General features: G+C 41.4%; 1 pseudogene; it reads left to right on the forward strand.

Moving 5' to 3' along the window:
* LOC143400518 (putative ATP-dependent RNA helicase DDX5) overlaps nucleotides 1-22,676 on the forward strand; it is a 131,896-nt pseudogene that overhangs the window by 104,314 nt on the left and 4,906 nt on the right.

Below are 22,676 nucleotides of genomic sequence, written 5' to 3' on the forward strand. Positions count from 1 at the left end.
GCTATGACTGCTGTTTTTATTGATATGTGTTTTGAGATGTCCTTAAAACCAACAGTGATGAGCCTGTGCTTTCCATTCTACCCACAGAGTTTCACCGGCAACCTAACAGAAAGTAGAAATTTCTTTCAACAATGTTACCATTGCTCAGCTATCCCCAATTTTTCTCTCTAGCAGGGGGACAGTCACTAGTAGAATTAAAACCAATTGGGAAGATGTTTATGAGCTAACATGTAAACAATAAAGGGCCGTTTGAATATCCAGCCCAAAGTTTGGGGTTGGCTGTTGCTAATATAGATGCTCCATGTTAAAATCTCCCCAATAGCTATTCATTTTAAAATGTAGGTTTTGTTCCTATCCAGTGTGGCGAAGACAGCATATCGGTAGGTCGATGCTATTGAAAAGATGGCTTGTCACTCACAGTCCCCAAGAGGAGGGGCTCACCATGCCACCCAGGAGGCAGGAAGAATGAGGGGAAAGCAAGCACAATGGGCGTGTGTGTGTGTGTGTGTGTGTGTGTGTGTGTGTGTGTGTGTGAAGGAGTGGGCGGGGCACAGTAAACAGGCCAGGCAGGCCTGGATTGGCTGGTAGGAACTGCCTGTGGTTGCCTGGGAACCTGGTGCTGGGTAAGGGGACAATGAGAACTTCATAAGGAGCCAGTTAGTGGACATGGGCTCTAGGTCCGTCTGTTTGCCTAGGAAAGTGGACTCACCTCTAATCTCTTGGTTTGTTTCCTTAGGGAAGTGTGTCTCTGGGAGGAGCAGCCTCTCCAGGATGGCAAGACCCCCGATGCCAGGGCACAAAGAATGCAGATAGCAAGAAAATATAGGAAAAGATACCAAAATAAGAAGACACAGTCTGTATGCCCCTTCCTGTGCACAGGCCAGGGGAGTCTGGGTGAGGACGGGAATAGAAATCCCCGCTGGGTGAAAGGCCTCTGATCCTTCCAGTCTCCTGCACTCATTGTGCGCTCCCTGTGAGCAGAAAGGATGAGTGGCAGTCAGATGGAACTCCCCTACCTGGTCCCGACAGGTGCTCCCAGGCAGCCCCCGGGCCTCTCCACAAGACTCTACCTGTTCAGCTTCAGGAAGGGTGGGGAGCTGGAGTGTGCAGGGCTGTGACCTGTGGCACAGTGGGCACTGGTGCCCTAGGATGGGCAATGGCAGTTCCGAGTTTCTCCCCATGGCTTTGAAGGCAGGTGTAAGAAGTGGGGACCAGAGCAGAGTGAGGACAATGAAGACACAGTGAGGAATCTCTCTGGGCACTCCCAAGGGCGATGTGGAGGTCCACCCGAAACCTGTGACCTTACCCTGAGCCCGGAGACAGGCCATGCCGCAGAAGGTGGCAGGGCTTTATTTCAGGACTTAACCATTACAGCATCCGTTACAGCAGAAAGTTTGTCTTATTTTATAGCCCCTCAAAATATGGATCAGTCCCCCAGATTCTCCCAGATCTGGTGCTGATGCCTGGATCTGCCAGACACCAAGAAAAGATTAGATGTGCAAGGAAAAGAAAGTCAGAAAGAGCCATTGGACTGAATCGCAGGTCTGGCTCTTGTAGAAGGAGAGAGAATTTGGGAGAAATGGCTGGGAAGACGGAGATGAGAGCACCAGTCCCAGAAGGGATCAGCCTTCATATCCCACCAGGCTCAGTCATGGCTGGAAGGCACATGGTGAAGTGTGGTGCAGGGACAGCAGCTGGGGCCATCTGTCAAGTATCCTCCCAGTAATAGGAGATTTGAGTGACATATTTCCATTGCCACCACATCTGGGATCAAAACAATTTTGACTGCTTCCCATATCAAATTTGGCTTGAACATCTGAAGATTTGCTACCATGGGAATCGTTAATGAACGTTCCATAGGATTTGAAGGCAATCCCAGAAGAGCCGTTGAAAAGAGATCACTTGGGATTAGCATAGATCTAGTAAGGCCACTGAGCATGGTGGAGCAGGTCGGGCACTACACAGAGCAGCTGAAGAGCGGGCTGAGTTCTGGCCCTTGGTTTGCTGATTAGGCTGTGTGCTCTCAGTCAGGGTTGCCTCTGCCGAGAGGTTGCTTTATCTCATTTGAATAAATGTTAGTCCTGGCACCTGGTCCCAAGGCATTTGTTCAAAGTCCAGCCACATGTACTATAGAGACATTTGTAGAAAGCAGGACATCTAAGTCTACTTTATGGAAACCTGTTAAAAACTTCTCATTCACCCACAAGATCAAAGGCCTAGGCGCATCCATGAAAGAGACACAGGCCTCTCTTTACCTACTTCCTAATTCAGAACTTTTCCTGGCTGATGGAACATCTCCCATGCCTACTCCATCACATGCCCTCTTCCTCTTTAGCTCACAGTCGCCCCCCTGCTGGTCTCATATAGAACTGCTCTATGGCATCAAGTTTTCTGGACCAAGACTTGTGTTGCAGCCCATCCTGCACCAACCTGGATAGCTCTGCACTAGAGACAAATGGGACCAATAGCCTCACCAGGGGGCTGAAGACCGGCAACAGCTGGCAAGGGAATGGCAAGAGACCACGTTTATCCAGTGTACTTTGTGCGAGGTGCTGTGCCAAGGGACTTCATTTCAAAGGCACACAGTGGTGAAGAGGTTTTATTGTCCCCATGTTTTCAGGAGGAGAACCGGGCTGGGGGTTAAATACCTGCTCAGTAAGTGGCAGAGCTGGGTATTGACAGGTATTTTCCCTGTGGATTCCTGTTAGTCAGTGGGCAGACTGCTACAGCAACGGGACCTCTGACAGCGCCCTTTCTACACATCCAGAAAGAGGAAAAACTTCTGGAAAAGAGTGATTTTGCCCGATGCGATTTACATGATGTCACATAAATCAGTATTTTTCAAAAGTTGTTCAAATAATATTTTTCAACCAATTGAATTGATCATGAGCAATATTTGAAAAATAAAAATACAAGTAAAAGAGATGAAAAATATGGGAGGAAATATCAGAGGGCTCTGCATATGCAAAAGGTAAATGTTGTTGCCTGCAATTATCTGTTTTATATTTGTGCATGCATTTGCTGGTGTATTAGCATACATATTTGTGTGTGAGTACCGAGCTCTGTCAAACTGCGCGGATAATGTATTCTTAACCAAGGGTCAAGGTCAAATGAATTAGTCTCACACCAACATGGGTGGTGGAATAATCTGCTTCCTTATTTATCTGGCCCTGGTGAGAGAAGAGAACTACATGGATGGTTAGCCTGGCTGGAGCTCACCCCATTCTGCTTCTGGTTGCCGTCCTGCTAGGGGAGCAGAGATTCTGCAGGCAAAGTAGTGCTCCCAGCAATATTCTCTCCCTTTCCTCCTGCTTTCTCCCTCAAGCACAACCTGAGGGCAGTATAGAAACTTGGACCAGACTAACCAGGCTTTATCCCTGAGAGCTGCCACATTTACAGTGCACAAAAAATGAGAAATCGTTCCTTTTACAAAGATTATGTCAAGCACAGTGGCTCATACCAGTAATCCCAGCAGCTCGGGAGGCTGATGCAGGAGGATCACAAGTTCAAAGCCAGCCTCAGCACCTTTGTGAGGCACTTAGCAACTCCGTGAGACCCTCTTTCTTTCTGAATAAAATATTACCCTGGGTTCAATCCTCAGTACCAAAAAAAAAAAAAAAAAAAAAAAAAAAAAAAAGATTATGCAATTTAAATATCAGTAGGATTCTCATGTTGGCAGGCAGCATGGAAACCTCTTTAGGAGATAGGAACAGCTATGTTAGACCTAGTTAGCAAATAGAATTAGTTAAATAGAGCACAGGATGACATGGTCATTATATCCAACCAACCTGTGAGCAGTAAAGTAAGTTCCAAAGTAAATTTGAGGGATCATGAGGCACTTCTTCTCAAGCATCAAACTCCTAGTTAGCAATGACTCCCACAGTGCTGTGTCTGGCCAAAAGTCACGAGGACTAATATTGGTAGTACACGGTAACTTAAGAAAGGAAAATAACTTACCAAAGGAAAGTAAGCTCTTTCCCATAGATAGATGCATGTATAATTCTTATAACAACCTGTAGGATTTTCTTGTCATTCCCATTTTGCAGATAGGAAAATTGAGACTGGTAGGTTAATTGAATAAGTTTGTCATGATTGTGCATCTAGAACAAGCCTATAGCAAGCTCTGTAGGTTGCTGTGAGGGTTGGACTGGAAAAATGGCCTTGCTTCTTCCTCACCTGCATAAACACTCTGCATGGTGTGACTTTGCCACTTTCCCATAGAGGGGTGGGGTCTGTTTCCCCAACCCTTATATCAGAGCTAGACTTGTATTTTCTCTGGCCAATAGACAGGATAGAAATGACGGGGGGAGGTGCCTAGACCCTGGCAGGTTCTGCTTTCTCCTAGAGTCGCTACCTCCAATGCAGGAACAACCCAGACCTAGACTGCTGGAGGACTGGACCGCACAGGGAGCTGAGAGGAGGCAGCCCAGCTGGGGCCACTCTAGACCAGCTAGTACCTGACCAACCCACCAACTGACTGACTGCAGACACCTGAGCAAGTCCAGACAAGACCGGCTGAGCCTGGCTCAACTTCGAATAACTATCCATGGAGTCATGGAAAATAATAAATTGGGTTTTTGACCATGGAATTTTAAGGAGATAAATTGCTCCTTATAGGAACCTATATAAGATTGAGTTGCCTACCATGGTCACTTCTTCTCTTTTCTTTGAGGACAAGTCTGCTGCTCATGACAGAGGTTTAGTGTCCTTTGTTAACTCGTCAAACTTCCTTTGCAGTTGGAATGACCTAGCTTTTGCAGATATACAGGGAAGAAGTCAGTCTGGGGAAGGTAGGGAGGTGGAGTAAGGTAGGGGGTATCCAACACAGTAGGAATGGCAAATGGAAAGCTGAAAAGAGCCTAGATTTCTGAATACATCATTCACCTGTGGAAACAATTCTGGAACTACTTTACCTTCTGACTTCTTCACTATTTAAGCTATCGTGTGGTTATTCTAAGTGACAAGGTACAGTAAACAGAGTCCAATCCTATGCTATCTAGTTTATATCCATTATGCTGTGTACTATGGAACTCTGAGTTACCATTAAGATGAAGATGAACAAAACTCTTGTAGAGACCCAAGTGAGTCTTGATTGTGGTCATCCACAAGGCTTAGTGCTGGTGAGCCCAAGAGTAGACTCTACTGCTGGCCAATCATGGGCTTGAGCGGTTATTGGCAAGGAGCCTCAGTCTCCTGGATGATGGCAGATCCAGAGCAGGACTTTTCAAGAGGGTGTCAGAAGGATCCCAAAGCTTTTGTAAAGGATCAGAAACAGCAGGGTAGAGGGGATCCACAAATGCATTATTCATGCCCCAAGCCACCCTAGTCCCTCAGCCTGATTTCCAAGGATTGCAGAAACTGTTTTAAGCTCATTTTAAATTTTGAAATTTCTTCATATTGATTTGATTCATTACATTTCCATATTTTATAATGTTTTTGAGTTATATAGACCTAATAAATTATGAAATGCAGACACTGCCTATACTCAGAAAAACCTGAATTAGACTTAGAACTAGGTCTCACGCTCACTGGTTTTACTGCCTCTTCAGATGCTTTGTCTGACTGGCACTGTTCTGTGTCTCCCCTAGTTTTTGGGGTCCTGTGGACCAGGATCCCTTCTTATTTCTCTGGAATCCAGTTTCTAGTGACTCAGCCCCATCTATTCCACACAGACACCTGTCTAATCCCCATTCCTTCTTGATCCCCTCCAGTCTACTCTGTATCTGACAACCCTGGTGTTTCTATTAACCGCCTCCCATCTATCTCTCCTCTTGTTGCTAGTGGGAGGAAATCTTAGGTGGATGGAACATAGTTTTTCAACTTAAAACATAGCCCTTCAATTCTCCTTCTTTCTCATGCCTGACCCCACAACATGCACAAAACTCCAGTGTGAAGATTAGAGGCAGAGAAAGTGAGAGGATGTCCAGATGGATGTACATTTTTTGGAAAATGCTTAACTCCCTATGTTTATCTTCTAGTCAGCCAAAGGACTTCAGAGTGCTGTCACACACACAGATATCAGCACCAGAGATTAAAATCGGAGTCTTTCCTACAGACTTTCCACCTGCCTGGAAAACCCTTGTTGATTTAAGTAGGAAGGACCTCCCAGACCCTGAAGAGCTCCTGTCTTGTGGCTGGAAGACCTTTCAGGAGTACGACTTGGGTGGGCATTTGGAAGGGATGGTTCCTCTTTTCTGTTAAATGCTAATTGGCTTGCAGAGACCAAAATGCTCGATTCAGAGGCTTCAGCTGGAGTTTTTCTAAAAAGAAAGAAAAGAAAAAGGTGGGAGGAACACAAAATTGCAGACTACTGGCTCCCCAGTGGCTGCACACATGCTATTGACTCAATTTTGGCATTGTAGTCACCCTGTCAATCACAGGGCATTTTCTCTTGTAAAAAGGGACTCTACTCTCTGGGGCCATGTGTAGGGCTTGGGAAGGACATCCACAAGGCAAGTCAGCGTAAAACATACCTGACCTTTCCAAGCTGTTACATATTATAACAAAATATTATAGATAATACGTATAATACAGAATATATTATAATATATAGTATCATATATACTACAAATTTTATGTAAGAAGAATTGTTGTGGTGGTGGTTGGTCTCACCAGGGAAAGACCAACCTGTCATAGTTCATTGTCTCCCATGAAACTTAAAGGACTGGTCGTAATGCATGTTGCTCTTCTGATACATTGTGTATTGATTTCAAATTTCAAAATGTTAAGAACACTTTGATTCTGGTCTTTTTCAAATTTTTGGAGAATACCGAGTACTTCCAACTGGTCATCCTCTGCCTGGAGGGAAACACGTGGGCTGCTCTGTCCCCTCATTCTAGTATTTTCCTTCTTTGTGGTTCCATTTTGTTTTTGAGTCTTTCCACAAGTTCTGCAGATTCATGGAAAGATCCGTGTCTCTAATGCTTCAAGAGCTGGTTGAGATTTTCTACACCCACATGCAGCTAAAATAATTCAAGGATAATCAATGGATCCACCGGCATTTCATTTCTATCCTTTCTGCAACTCAATAATTAATCTTATTCAAGTCTTGATGCTTTTCTGTAATATTCTTCTCTGAACAGTTTCCAAACACGTTCCATTTTCCTCTAGCCCTCAAACCAGCTTCTCTTCCTTCCTCTCTCATTGGAATATTAAAGGATTGAACAAGAGCTTTCATGTCCATAAATTTCCATCATCTGTCCCTTCCCTTTATTCTCAAAGGAAGAAGAGTCCCTCCTCCTTCCAAGTACCAATCCCGCAATTTGTGCCCTGGATTCCATATTTTTCTTAGTTTTTCCAAGACATTGTTTTATTATTTGACTTCCCCCCTCATGAGTTTTCCATTACTCCTTCCTCAGGGGCTCCTATTCCTCATCTTACAAATGCAGGTCTTTCCCCATTTAAAAACAAAACAAAACAAAAACAACAACAACAACAAAAAAAAAAAAAAACACAACTCTTTTTTTTCTTCACCCTTTTCTGTTTTGAGTTAGCATCTTACCTCTCTATCCCAGCCTTTCAAAGTGGGAGCTACTTGCCTTGCCCCATCCCCTGCCTGCGTTTTCTTCCTTACCACTTTTGGTCTGCCCATCATGCCGTGGCTCTTCTGATTTGTTCTCTTGAGGAGCGGAAGAGGGAGAAAAGGGGGAGACGAGTTTCATGTTGTGTTTAAAAGCCAATCTGTCGGAATCACAAATTTCATTTAGAAAACAGGTTTATGAAGAGCAAGGTAGGACAGAAAGTTCTGCTGCGTAGTGAGCTGGAGGACACAATTAGTAAGTTCACAGGGTGAGACAACCTCAAAACTGCTGGATACATTCAAATTTATGAGTGTAGCTTCCCCATTTACTACACCAAGCATATTCTAGCAAGAATCATTTTATAATAAACATAATGTGCCCAGGTATAATTTTACCACAAACATGTAGAGGAAGATCTGCACTTACCGTAGCTTTGTAGTTGAGGTTTACATTCCAGGGGAGAGAACTATAAAACTTGTGGTTAAGGGTAGAAAATCACAGGAGGGCTCCTTGCCTTTTTCAATAAACAGTTTGATTTTATGATGACAAGGTACAGAGTATGTATAGATTTAACTTAAACAGGAACTTTCCCCCACCTGCCTGATACTTATTCTTTATGCCTGATGGTAACTGGTGTGTAAAATTCTCTGATTGGACTTCCTTATTTTTACAACCAAAGATAATTCTAATCCAGGACACTGAGAGCTTTAAAGCATTTTGGTCAACAGTCTTCTTCTGACTTTCAAATTACTCTTTATTATTTCCTACTTGTTATTTTATAAACAAGCTCAGGTCTTGTCAATTTTCAGAAGACAAAAAATTCTGTTTCAAGCCGTGCTACCTCTGTCCTTAGCGTTTTTGCCCACCTTATTAATTCATGGAGTTCAAGGCTAGGCCATTGAGCTCCACCCCAAGGTTTCCTATAAATTACTGTGGTCTGCAAAATATAGATGAAACAAGAATTTTAAATGCGACTGAATCGAAGTTTTAGGCACTCATATTTTTTTTTTTTCTTTTATTTTCAAAGAAGTAACTTTATTCAGCACCAACAGCATATCAGTTTCTTTGTATATGCTGTATTGCTAAATAATCATACTGGTACCATTTCTTTCATTGAGTAGTTTAGAGAGAAGTTTTGTAGGACAATCCATGACCTGGTGACAGTTGTGCATCTAGCACTGTGGAGATGGGGTTCAACAGTCGGGGTCCCAGCTGCAAGCAGTAGTAACAGGGCCACTGACTGCAGTAGGGAGCACTGGACTGTGTTGTCAGGTAGTGCTGAATCCCAGGGAAGTCGAGAGACATAGATTGAGCTGTCGGTGATCCTCAGTCAGCCAGAGGTGGACAGGTGAGGGCGTTTCTGGCAGCCCTGGGCTTGATAGCTTCCATCCCAGCACTGCCAGATGGACCCTGGATGCCCTCACCACATCATCACACGGTCCTCAATTCCTGCCACCCCCAGGGAGAATCCCTTGACTTCCCTTCCCTGAGGTAGGGTATCTGACTGGCAGGGTCCAGCTCACGGACCTGCACAGAACCTTAGCTGAAAGCAAGTTTCTGGAACTTTCCATTTCTTTAGAGGAAGATGGGTTTTGTTTCCCTTTGAGAATCATAATGTTTATGTGTGTGTGTGTGTGTGTGTGTGTGTGTGTGTGTGTTTTATGGGAGACAGTGAATATTCATTGTCAAATAAGGGAAGCTACCAAACAAAAACAAAACAATAGACCAATAGCCTTCATGAACATCAATGAAAAAAATTCTGAACAAATACAAGCAAACCATAACATTTAAAAAGATATATATTGTTATATCAATATATAACAAAATATTCAATAATATCCATCTTTTTATATATCATGACCAAGAGGGTCATGAATATTTGGTAGAGTATTCAAAATTTAATCAATATAATTTACCACATTAAAATAAAAAGGAGACCGCATTCATTTCCAGCTGTCTCTGGTCATACAGCTCCAGCTGTCACTGCTGTCCCTCTGCTGCTACTGCCTCTGCAAGTCTTTGTCATAGCCGAGGCTACTGATAGCAACTAGTTGCACCCAATTCTCTTGGTTCCCCCCCCCCCCAACCACAGCCATAGACTCTCTGTCAGATTATTCTAGTGACAGAGACCATGGCGGGATCCAAGGTTTAGTGCATCATGATATAGAAGAAGTAGGGCAGGGGTCCTATCTGGAAAGATGCTTGGAAATCCTTGGAGAAACTGGTTAAAAAGAAGTAGAATCTTGATTAGTTGCCCAAATTTAAGAATGATTTTTATAAGGTACACCCTGATTTGGTCAGTTGCATAGCACAAGAGGTAGAGACATACAGAAGAAGCAAGGAAATTATAGTTAGGGGTCACAACTGTTCAGAGTCAGTTCTGAATTTCTATGAGGTGAACTTCCCTGCAAATATCATGGGTGCGATGGTGAGGCAAAACTTCACAGAACCCATTGCAGTTCAAGCTTGGGAATGTCTCTAAGTGGAATGGATGTGGTTGGAGTAGCACAGACTGATCTGAGAAGACATTTGTTGCCTGCCATAGTCCTCATCAATCATTGGCTATTCCTAGAGAGAAGGGGTGGGCCTATTTGCTTGGTGCTGGAACAGGCCAAGCAGGTGCAGCAGGTAGATACCAAATACTGCAGAGCTTGTCACTTGAGGTCTACTTGCATGTATGGTGGTGCTCTGAAGGGACCACAGATACGTGATTTGGAGGCAGATGTGGAAATCTGTATTACAACACCTGGAAGATTGTGGCAAAAACAACCTGAGAAGAACAACCTACCTTGATGAAGCAGACAGATCCCCAAATATAGGGGAAAGATTGTGGATCAGATAAGATATGATAGGCAAGCCCTAATGTGGAGCATGACTTGACCAAAAGAAGTAGCACAACTTGTTGAAGATTTCCTGAAAGACTATATTCATAGAAACATGGGTGCACTAGAACTAAGTGCAGATGACAACCGTCTTCCAATTCTGGATGTATGTCATGACCCAGAAAAGGATGAAAACCTTCTTTGTCTGATGGCATCGATCACGAGTGAGAGGAGAATATAAAACCATTGTTTTTGCTGAAACCAAAAGAAGATGTGGTGAACTTACCTGAAGATGAGGAGAGATGGGTGGCCTGCCCTGAGTGTCCGTGGTGACAAGAGTCAACAGGAACATGACTGGGTTCTAATTGAATTCAAACATGAGAAAGCTCCTACTCGGATTGCTGTAGATGTGGTTAGATGTGGAAGACATGAAATTTGTCATCGATCATGACTACCCTCACTCCTCAAAGGATTGTATCCACCCAATTGGAAGAACTGCTCACAGTACCAAAACAGGCACAGCGTACATAGAGCAAATGAGCAACCTTATCTCTGTGCTTTGTGGAGCTAATCAAGCAATTAATCCCAAGTTGCTTCAGTGGGTGGAAGACAGAGGAGGTTCAGGTCATTCCAGGAGTAGAGGAGGCAAGAGGAATGACCATCAGGACAGATATTCTGTGAGTAAACATGGGTGGATTTAATATTTTTAGAGACAGGGAAAATGTGACAGAGGTTACTCTAGTCTGCTTAAGAGAGATTTGGGGACAAACACTCAGAAAGGTGTTTGTAGTGCTTCAAATTATCCCAATGGGAGCTTTGGAAGTAATTTTGTGGCTGCTGGTATACAGAACAGTTTTAGGATTGGTAATCTAACAGGGACTTACCAGAATGGTTATGGTGGCCCTCAGCAATTTGGAAGTAATGCTCCAAGTATGTGCAATGGTATGAACCAATAGGCATATGTATATCCTGCTACTGCTGCAGCACGTATTATTAGTTATCCAATGCCAACAAGATATTCTCAATAAGACTCTAAAGTATACATAAATGTCTGTTTTTCACAGTTGCTCTTTATATTGTGTGTTATGGACAAAATAGTTATTTAAGAAATATGGAAAATGCAGAAATGGTTGCAGTAATTATGGCACAGCTTTTCACTATTTATGTTCCTGAAACAATTTTTAGGGTGTGTGTGTGTGTGTGTGTGTGTGTGTGTGTATATATATATATATATATATATATATATATATATATATATATATAAAACAAGCAGTGTTTTCTCAAAAGTAACTGTACAATCATTTGAAATACAATAAATGAAGTCAATGCATGTCCTCCCAGTAAAAGATATTTGAAGACTGAAAAAATAAAACAAAAAGGAAAACCTATGTGATGATACTAATAGATGAAGAAAATTAATTTTATGAAATTCAACATTTGTTCATGATAAAAAGTCTTTGCAAACAAAGAATAGAACTTCCCCAAAACTAATAAAAGCATTTACAAAAAGACCTAGTGCTACTATAATGTATAACTTGATAGGGAACTATTGAGTGTTTTTCCTTTAAAGCAAAAAAAATATTTCATCTCTTCAACATTGTACTGGTGATGATTGAAATATTCTAAATCTTGCTCAGGGTGATGATTGCACAAGTCAAAATTCATTGAGTTGAACATGAACATTTATGAATACTCATTTATACTAAATATGAATCAGGTACTCCTCTCATCAAAAATCAAAATAAAAAAATTTACTAAAAAAACCTTCATTGTAATATTTCTGAAAAATTGTATTGAGGTATAATGACAAATAAAAACTGTATATGTTTAAAGTGTACAACTTGATATCTGGAACAATTTTTTTTACATATATTTGAAGGTATCTGGCTACTACCCAATGCCTTGCCTGGATCTGATATTCTATTTCTTTTTTAATTTATTCTTTGTAGATGTAGAAGGACACAATACTTTTATTTTATTTATTTATCTTTGTGTGGTGCTGAGGATCAAACCCAGGGTTTCACACGTGCTAGGCAAGTGCTCTACCTCTGAGCTACAACCCTCGATCTGGCATTCTTGAGAAGACTTGTTACTCTTAGAATCTTACAGACATTTTCACATTATCTCTGGCATTGATGTTGGTATTGTGAAGACCAAGGTTAATCTGATATTTCCTCTCATGAAATACTGGTTTTGGTTCTGTTTAGATACCTGAGAATTCTATCCTTTATCCTTGAAAATCATTGTCTTAGCAATATAAGTGGTCTCCACTAATTGTTTTTTAAACACAGTGTAATATGGTCTGCAGGTTGGATTATTTTCTCATTCCAGTTAAATTTGTATTGTATCATTTATCATTTTTTATTTCATTTGTGAAATTCATTTAAGAGCACTAATTATTATATAGTATCAATTTTGTTTTATCTATTAGTCTCTGATTACCTACGTCTCTTTATGTTTTATTCTTTTATCTTTTGAAACTGCACTTACTTTCTTATACATTGGTAAGTTTAGACTTAGATGATTCTAGTCCATTTCTTATAGTCTTGAGTTTAATCACTGAATATATTTGTTTTCTTAGTTCATAACTTTCCTATTTATTCTATTTAATCACCTTGATAATGGGCAATGGGCAATTATTGAGCTTATCCACTTATTAATTTACCTTTATGTTGTATTTGTGAAGAATTTTCATCTGATTTGCAATTGCTTTACATGTAAATTGTTTTTTTTTTTGCCTTCTAGGTGTGTGTGTGTGTGTGTGTGTGTGTGTGTGTGTGTGGTTGCCAGGGTGCTAATTTTCGTCTTGCACAACTGTCTTTGGGTCCAGACTTATTATTTGACCTGAGTAGTGTAGGTATCTGTTTGTCTTCCTTGTCTTTGGGACACATTGATTTTCCTAATAAGCCATAATTTTAAAGCCTGGTTTTCATGTTCTTTCCACTTTTTAATACAGTCTGAGGGCATGGGAAAGCAGGGCAGAGAGAGCCCAGCTGAGGAGGCGTGCAGCTTTGGTAGAGTAGCAGGACTCAGTCTCCTTTCTGAAGTTTTGTAGGAGGGCTTTCTTCCCTAGTTGGGGTTTGCATTCTGGTCCTAGGGGACACCCTCACACTTTGAATCTGCTTTCAGTTTCATGTTTAGTTTGAGGGGCTTCAATGCCACTGGAGGGGATGTAAGCCATTGTTCATTTCCCGAATGTTTCACCATCTTCTAGGGCTTTGTTTTGGAGAGTCGGCTTCCAGTGAGTTTCTCTCTCAGTTTTGGGATATCGGTCTGCTGTTCCTGGATTTAGTTGATACGCCTCCTGAGGATGGAGGTAGAGTTAGTCACTTGCCATGGTGAGCTGTGCCTCTCCACTGCAGAATTTTTCTGTCTTTCTTGAGCTAATGCTTTTTTTGAAGTTAATGGCATAGGCTGTGCCTTTCTCTGCTCTGGTTTCTGCTGCAGAATTTTTTTTGGGGGGGGGGGGGCTGTGTTTTTAGAAGTATCATTTTGTTATTTGGGGAGTATGTAAGGAAAGGGCTTCATCTTGCTGGGGCCACCTGGAAGTCCCACCTCCTCTTTCCTTTTTTAGGCTTTCTTGAAAAGTTATTTTCCTGCTCCTAATGGCTGTTTCTCACTGTTCTCATCCACTAAGACATTTTCAGAATCATTTGATCCACTCTTATTTTCCCATCTCTTCATTTCCCTTCTCCTCCCATCTCTTCTCTCAATATACTCTTTTATAACCTCTTAATTCAATTCTATGCCCCATTAGTAGAGTTCAAGCAGATATTTCCCAAAATTTCTACTTTGGGCTCTCATCTGTCTTCTATGAATGGGTCTTACTCCCTACTCTCTTCTGGATGTCCTAGTGGGTGACAATCCCACCACAATCTGAAGCTTGAAATGTCAAAAGCTTCCTGTCTCCCCATCCAGGCCCAACACTTGGAGTCTCCTATGATTCTTTCCTTTCTTCACCCCTCTATCCAATTAGTTAAGTATGGCGCACTTCTTTGTTTCCACACAATTCTCTAGAATACATTTGTATTTTTCTCACTTGAACCTAGTAATAGACTTTCTTGGTCCCCACCTTCTTCTGCTCAGTGCTTCACACAACTCCCAGAATATCTTTCTCTAAAACCTTCCATGGGGACTTAACCCCTTTTTCTGGTATTCAGGGGCCTCCATATTCTGAACTTGATTTATAATACAATGCTTTATAATACAGTGTTTTCCACTGAACCCCTTCAAAATGTCCTAAATTTCAACTAAAACCAATTGCCAGACAACTGCAAAGCATGCTGTGTTCTTTCCAATCATGAAAGAATATGGAATGCTGTCACCACCATCTTAATCTCTTAAAAACTTTGCCAGTTTTCCAAAATCTAAACCTAATTTTGCTTCTCTATGAACCCTTCCTAATCTACTGAAGTGGTGGTGCCTACTCTGAACTCCCTTTATTCTTTATCTCTCCACATATGATCCTTTGATCATTGAGTCTTAACTTGCCCCAAGTCTGTCAATTCCTTATGGAGATGGAAAAAGGTTATGGGAAGTCATAATACTTACAAAAAGCTGTGATGTAGTAGACTTTGACTTAAGATTGGAATTCATGATCAGTTTGCCACTTTGGGAAGTGAGGAGAGTCATTATTCACCCTCTCTGAGATTTACATTTTGTAGGGGGGCATCCCACAGATTGAACCATGTGGGGGTGTTAACCACTGAGCAACATTGACAGCCCTTTTTATTTTTTTGTTTTGATTCTGGGTTTTGCTAAGTTGCTTAAGGTCTTGCTAAATTGCTGAGGCTGGCTTTGAACCTGCAATCCTGCTGCCTCAATCTCCTGAGCCATTGGGATTACAGGCATCTATCACCATGCCCAGCTGTTTAAAGAGGTTGTTATAAATGTTAAATGAACATGTAAGAAAGTGCTTTATAAGTGTAGATTTCTGTATACAAACACACACATATGCATATGTATATAAATATATAGGTAAATAAAATGTCCAACAAAGTATAGCTTGTTTCTTCAAATTCCCCACAGTATCAAGCTTGATAGTTTAAACATAGCATGTCAATAAATGTTTATATGTAGCTGCAGTGATGCCTGCAGAGCACAAAGGAGATGCTAATGGGTAAGGATAAATGTGCAGGAAGTTGAGTTTGTGTGGTTATGCCAGCAATTTGCGAAGCTGGAGATGATTGTGTACATAGTCTTAAGATTTCATGCATGGTGCAGAGGCCTGCCTAATAGAGGCAAACAGACTCGATGGTTTGTGCCAGTACATCTAGCCCTTGACATCTAGTCTTTCGCAAAACAATAAATAATAGATGTCATATGTTAAAGTGTTTATCAGTAGCTATTCTATATACATGCACACACACATATATACATATGCAACTTCGTATGTAAGTTTATGCTAAATGTACTTCATGTAAATATCAACTTTTATCTCCTTGAATGTTTCCTTATATGGTCTTTGTTGCCATTCATTCAATCACCATTGTTGATGTTTTCCAAACTCCCAATTTTCCAGAAGAGCTCTGTTTATAATCAAAGGTACCAAACTGGTGTATCCTCATCAAAGTTGGATAGGGAGTGACAAAACAAGTACATAAGAATGGCCATTAGTATTTCCCTTAATAGTTGAGATCATCTGGATTGAATCCTGTGTATGTTCAGATTTTCCATGCCAGCTTCTGCTTTTTCTCCTGAGCCACATGGTCAATGTTTTAAAAATATTCCAATTTTGAATTATTTAAATCAAATTTTTGTAGAAAACTGTCCCCCTGAGAGGCGTCTTAATAAAAGCCAAATATGTATTTTGAGACTCTGCTTGTGAGGTGATAGATTTAAGACCGTGTTTGCAATGTCTAACTGAATATTCACATTCATTTTGCTTCTGAATTGGGCAAAAAATGTGAGCAACATTTCTTGTCCCGGGCTGAATACCTTGAACTGTGCCCCTCATGGCACTATGTGCATAGGAGATGAGGAACATTATTTCCTGAGAATTTATTCTAAGGAGAGAATGAGGCAGGACAAACGTGGTCACTGAGAAGCCTCCTCCTTTAAGTGGCTCAGTCCCTCTGTGAAATCATGTCTAAGTTCTGGGACAGAAGAGACTGGGAGTCAAAATTCTGGGAGACAGTGGAGCGAAGCCATACTGTGCTGCAAGGGCAATGTTTGGGAAACCTCACCACAGGGAAGCCCTGCCACCTCCAGAACCTGGCTGGCTGTGGAAGCACCCAGCAGGAGTAGCAGCAGCACCATGTGGTGGGAGCAGCTCTAGCAGGAGCAGAGTTGTGTGGGGAAATGCTAGACCCAGCCAACATGCACAGACTCAAGTGTGTGCATTACAGGGACAGGGCTCTGTGCACTGGAGGTGGTGCGAGGTGCTGTAACATAGTGGCCTCAGCAGGGATGGCAACAGCAGTGTCTGAGTGGTAGAAGAGAAAAAAAGTGTCCAGAAATGCATATTGCTTAGAAAAGCGTCCACAATGTCTGCCACAGATGTTTGTGAAAGTTTATTCGGGGACAGGAGAGAACACCATTAATAATCTTTAAAGAAGTTCATCGAATGCTTGATGATTTTCATTTCATTTATTCTTCTAAACAATGCCCTTGTTGAGAGTATGAAGTCTCCCATAAGGGCACGAGTTGCATGGATTTGTTATTCTGATTAAATGCACCACAAGCTATTTATTGAATGTTTTCAATGAATATTAATTGAAATTTAAAAAAAATCAAGTTCTTGACTTTGAATTTCCTAAGTAAAAAACGGGTTTTTATTCAGAAAGTTGCTATTAAAGACATCTTAAATAATTTCAAGTTTTAAAGGAAAAAAATTCTTACTGTTGTTACCAAATTATAGGGCTGAATGTGTCCAACCAGGAGTGAGGAGAGGTGGCATGGTTTATGGGGAAACAGAAGGGAAAGTGAAAACAGGGGAAAAATATTATCAAGATGGACAAATAATAAAAGAGGAGGGTTACTACTTCGAGTTCTTCAGTACAGCAACTGGACAACCTCAGTCTTCTCCAGGTGGTACCACTTATCTGTGTGACCATGACCAGTGGCAGTCCCCATTCTTGGGCTTTAATATTAATCACCAACTCTTTGTCACTAAGGACTAGTGGAAATCCTTGGCCAATTGCATTCTGGTTCACTGCACAGAAAACCTGAACAGGTAACATGAACAGGATGTGTGAGGGTTAGGGTGATGGGACATACAGGATGTTCAGGAAGACAGAGGAAGGGTGCTGTATGAGGTGGGAGTTCAGCGTGAGTCTTACAGGGTGAGTGGTGGTTAGGCAGGCAAATAGAGGTGGCAAAGGCATTCTGACTACAAGAAATAGCAAGAGCAAAGCACAAGTGCCTGGAATCTGACGGTGAATCCCAGGGTCAATAGATGCCACCGAGGCTGAAAACACATGCTGGAAGACAAACGAAGGGGAGAAAAACTACATTTGGGTTGACGGTGTAATGTGCATTAAAGCCTGGCAAGTCACCTACTTCTATATTTGTCTCATTTTTCGTGTCTCTCAAGAAGATGTATATACAATGTATACATATAGTGATATGAATCTGTATCATGAAATTTTGTGATTATATATATTTATATATTTGTTGATTTTATATATATATATACAATTATAGATTATATATATGATCACTAATTTTATGACATATACTATATACCTTTATGCTTATTGCATACTTACATATATAATCACTAAATTTGTCAAATTAACTTATTTTAGGTATGGAATAGAGCAATGGGCAGCACCCTATTTGCAAGTCAGTAGTGTTACTTTTTTTATGTGTTCTTTTTAGATATACATGACAGCAGAGTGTTTTTTGGTGTAAAATATATGCATGGAGTATAACTTATTCTAATTAGGATCCTATTCCTCTGGTTGTACATGATGTGCAATTACCCTGGTCGTGTATTCAAATATAAGAATAGGAAAGTTATGTTGATTAATGCTACTGTCTTTCCTATTTGCCCCCTCCTTACTTCCCTTTGTCTAATCCAATGGACTTCTATTCTTCCCCTTCCTACCCTCCCTGTTGTGGGTTAACATCCACATATCAGAGAGAACATTCAGCCTTTGGTTTTTTGGGATTGGCTTATTTTACTTAGAATAATATTCTCCAGTTCCATCCATTTACTGGCAAATGCTATAATTTTATTCTTCTTTATGACTCAGTAATAATGTTTCATTGCATATATACACCACATATTCTTTATCCATTAATCTGTTGAAGGACACCTAAGTTGGTTCCATAGCTTGGCTATTGTGAATTAAGCTGTTATACATATCGATGTGACTGTGTCACTGTAGTATACTGATTTTAAGTTCTTTGGCTATATCCTGAGAAGTGGGATAACTAGGTCAAATGGTGGTTCCATTCCAAGTTTTCTAAGGAATCTCCATACTGCTTGGAAGAGTAGTTGTACCAATTTGAGCCCCACCAGCAACATATGAATGTACCTTTTTCCTCACATCCTTGCTACTTGTATTCTTTCGGTGGTGTACACCTGTAATCCTAGCACTCAGGAGGCTGAGGCAGGAAGATGGTAAGTTCAAAGCCAGCCTCAGCAACTTAGTGAGACCCTAAGCAATTTAGCAAGACCCTGTCTAAAAATAAAAAATGAAAAAAGTGCTGGGGATATAGCTCTATTACTTTGTAATGGTTCAAGCAGTGTTTTTGCTTACATGGGCCTCACTGTTTAAACACATACATGGATTATGTTAAGTCTATGTTGCTTTTTGTTTTTTGCTTTTGTTCTTGCATGATTTTTACTTCCTCATGTATTCCTTCTTCTGGAGCAGCAACTACTGTTGGGAGGTCAGAAAGCCTGGTCCTCATCTATGCTCTGTCCCGATAAGTCATGGGCCTTGGAACAGTCTGTGCCTGTTTTCTCATTTCTAAAATGCGAACTTTGGAATTAATGGTCCCTGAGAACCCTTCAAAAGTGGCACAATCTGGAGTCTGGATGATGTGACCAGGACCTAGGACTTGTAGTTGTCAGGTGTGACTCTCCCCACTGTGACAATTGACATGTGGGTTGGGACTCAGTTGATCCTCTGTTGAATGGCAATAATGACATGCAGGCAGGAGGAGCACAGGTGCCCTGCTTGCTTCATCATGAAGATTAAAGAGGTCGTGCCTGGGAACGTTTGTTAGTAAGCAAGTACTTTGCAATATGAGTTAAGAATGGTGCTACCCCTTTCTAAAATTCTGATACCAGATGCCCATGAGGCTAAGTGACTTTCCCAAAGCCTTGCTGCTCTAGTTCCTTTGCTTCTTTGAGATGAATGGTGTTAATACATTAATATGTATGTAACATATATAACAATGTTTATATAGTAACATTCACTCTACAAACTTATTAGCAAACCACAATGTCCAACACCATTTCCAGGAGTTGACGGGGTCCTTCCTATATCAGTTGCAGTGTGGTTTAGTCAAAAAGACAAAGCACAACTGTACTTGCTCTAGGTAGCAAAGCAGAAGAGCTTTAGTAGGGTCTTTTGTGGTAAGAGCCACCAGAATAAATAAGTGAATAAATAAATAACATGTCACTTTCAGAATAAGGGTCACCTATGTACCCTTGGACCACATGAGTGGGGAGAGGTGAGACTGACTCAGGAAATTAAATTAAAAAATAAATAATGGCAAACCTTGATCCCATCATCATTTCTCACCAGACCCAATAAGACTTTGAAAGGAGCCGTCTGCAGAATTCATTTTGAGTCTTGGAGAAACAATATGGAATTTAAATATCTGCACATAAAAATGCTGAAGTGGACGGGTGGGTCAGGAGATGTCAGACAGCGCCGGGATCACAACCTCGCCCCCCAGACCTTTCCCTACTAAATACAATTATATGTGGTCAGCCCTGATGGTGACAGTGCTATGATTGGCAGTTCCTGGAACTACCTATTTGGGGAAGCTTTTTCTTATGGAAGTGGCAAACCAAGCTTGTCAGTATTTTTCAGAATTTATTCACCTAGCAGAAGAAATTATATTATGTTTGAGTTTGACTGTTAGTACAAAGACTTCAAGTGAAAAGCTCTCTTTTAAAAAAAAAAAAAATAAGTGAACAAGTCCCAGAGAGGTGAAGAGTCCTATCAGACCACCCCACTGACTAGGAGCCGAGTGGAAAATTGAAATGCTAGGTGCCGTTGGTCGTCAGTCAGTCCTTTCTTTCTTCCTTCCTTTGGTTCTTCCTTTCTTTCTCTCCCTCTTTCATTCCCTCCCTCCCTTCCCTCTTCCCCTACTGTATTCAGCTCCTATATTATGGAAGGCACTTTATCAACCCTACAGGACATGGGCTAACAATAAAACTCCTCAAGAAGCCTCCAGTGGAGACAAGTGAACGAGTAAACCATCCAGGGCAGGTAGGATGGACTCACTCCCAGTCACCCAAATAGTCTACTGTGGAGCCTAAAGGAAAGAAGGAACCCGGCTGGTGAGGCTTCATGGGAGAGAAGAAAGGCATTTCAGAAGAACCTAGAATGGTGGCAGAATTGTGAAAGGTAAACAGGGCTGAGTGGGAACTGATAATAAGTACAGAGGTGTGAAGGCAACTCATCTTTCCAGTTCAGCCAAAGAGTGAGAGATGAGTCTGGAGGAGCAAGGTGGGACCTTCCTTTCTTCTTTGTTTGTTCTTCTTAGTTATACATGACAGTAGAGTATGTTTTTACATATGTACACAAACATGGAGTACATCGTATTCTAATTAGGACCCCAGTCTTGTGGTTGTACCTGATGTGAAGTTTCACTGGTGGTGATTCATATATGCACATGAATTCTCATCCCCTCTCCCTTCCCTTCATTACCCTTTGTTTAACTTCCTGAACTTCTATTCTCCCCACTCCCCTTTGGTGTGTTAGCTTCTGCATATCAGAAAGAACACTGGACCTTTGTTTTGGGGGATGGGCTTATTTCATTTAGCATGATAGCCTCCAGTCCCATTCATTTACCGGCAAGTGCCATAATGTCATTCTTCTTAATGCTTGAGTAATACTCCATTGTGTATATGTACCACATTTTCTTTATTCATTCATTCATTGAAGGGCACCTAGTTTGGTTCCATAGCTTAGCTATTGTGAATTGAGCTAATATAAACATTGATGTGGCTGCATCAATGTAGTTTGCTGATTTTAAGTCCTTTGGGTATATATCGAGGAGTGGGAGATAGTGGAGTCAAATGATAGTTCCATTCCAAGTTTTCTAAGGAATCTCCATACTGCTTTGCAGAGTGGTTGCACCAATTTTCAGTCCCACCAGTAATTTATGTGTATACCTTTCACCCAACAACCTTGCCAACATTTATTGTTACTTGTGTTCTCGTTAATTGCCAATCTGACTGGAGTGAGACGCCCTCTCAGCGTAGTTTTGATTTGCACTTCTCTAATTGCTAGAGATGTTGAATGTTTTTTCATATATTTGTTGACCATTCATATTTCTTCTTCTGAGAAGTGCCTGTTCCGTTCCTTTGCTCCTTTATTGATTAGGAATTTTTCTTTCAGTTGGTGGCCAACTAGAGGCCACTGAAGACTTCTGGGAAGGGTTGACATGATTGCAGGACTGAGTGGAAAGGGTGAGGTCAACATGGGAATGATCTGGGACCTTGGTAATGGGAACCTGAAAGGAAGGGAACTACTTAGGATCGTTGTGGAGACCCAATCACCAGGCCACGGCATATTGGTTAGATATATTGGTAGATAAACAAGAGGTGTATTTAGGCACAAAATGATAACAAGAGAACGGCCAGACATAAAAGGAATATACTGACAAATTTTGAGTGCATTTGGAAAGTGCTGCAATAAGAAACCCCCGAGAACAAGGCAGATGCCAGGATAGTGAACCACAAGCACCGATACAGACTCGGTTTTCTCTGTGAGACTCAGCATCCCTCAAAGAAAAATGGAGAATAAAGAGTCTGGGGATTTCCCAGAATCAGGAATTAGGACAGGACCATGGAAGATTCTAGAGAGCTGGGCAGGACTTTGTTGAAATAGAGTTCAAGCTGGACAGGGATAGAAATAAAAGCTGAAGGCTGAAGAGTAAGAATGGTGAAACAGGCAAAGGTGTGGTGGGGAGGCTGGGCTCAGGGGGATCAGAAAGATGGCAGATGAAGAGGTGGTGGTCTGCAGGGAGAGCCCCGGGGCTGGAAATCCTGGTGGCGGAAATGGTTGGAGGGATGAGAGGAACCAGGGTGGCACTGGGCTGTGTTGCCCTGTGCAAAAACCAGAATTGTGGGTGTCAAAGAGCTGAGGCTGAGTTTAAAAGAATAACCCACAAAAATTTCATTAGAGTTTGTAAAAGACAC

Source organism: Callospermophilus lateralis, chromosome 5 (assembly GCF_048772815.1).
Source record: "Callospermophilus lateralis isolate mCalLat2 chromosome 5, mCalLat2.hap1, whole genome shotgun sequence".
Classification (NCBI taxonomy): domain Eukaryota; kingdom Metazoa; phylum Chordata; class Mammalia; order Rodentia; family Sciuridae; genus Callospermophilus; species Callospermophilus lateralis.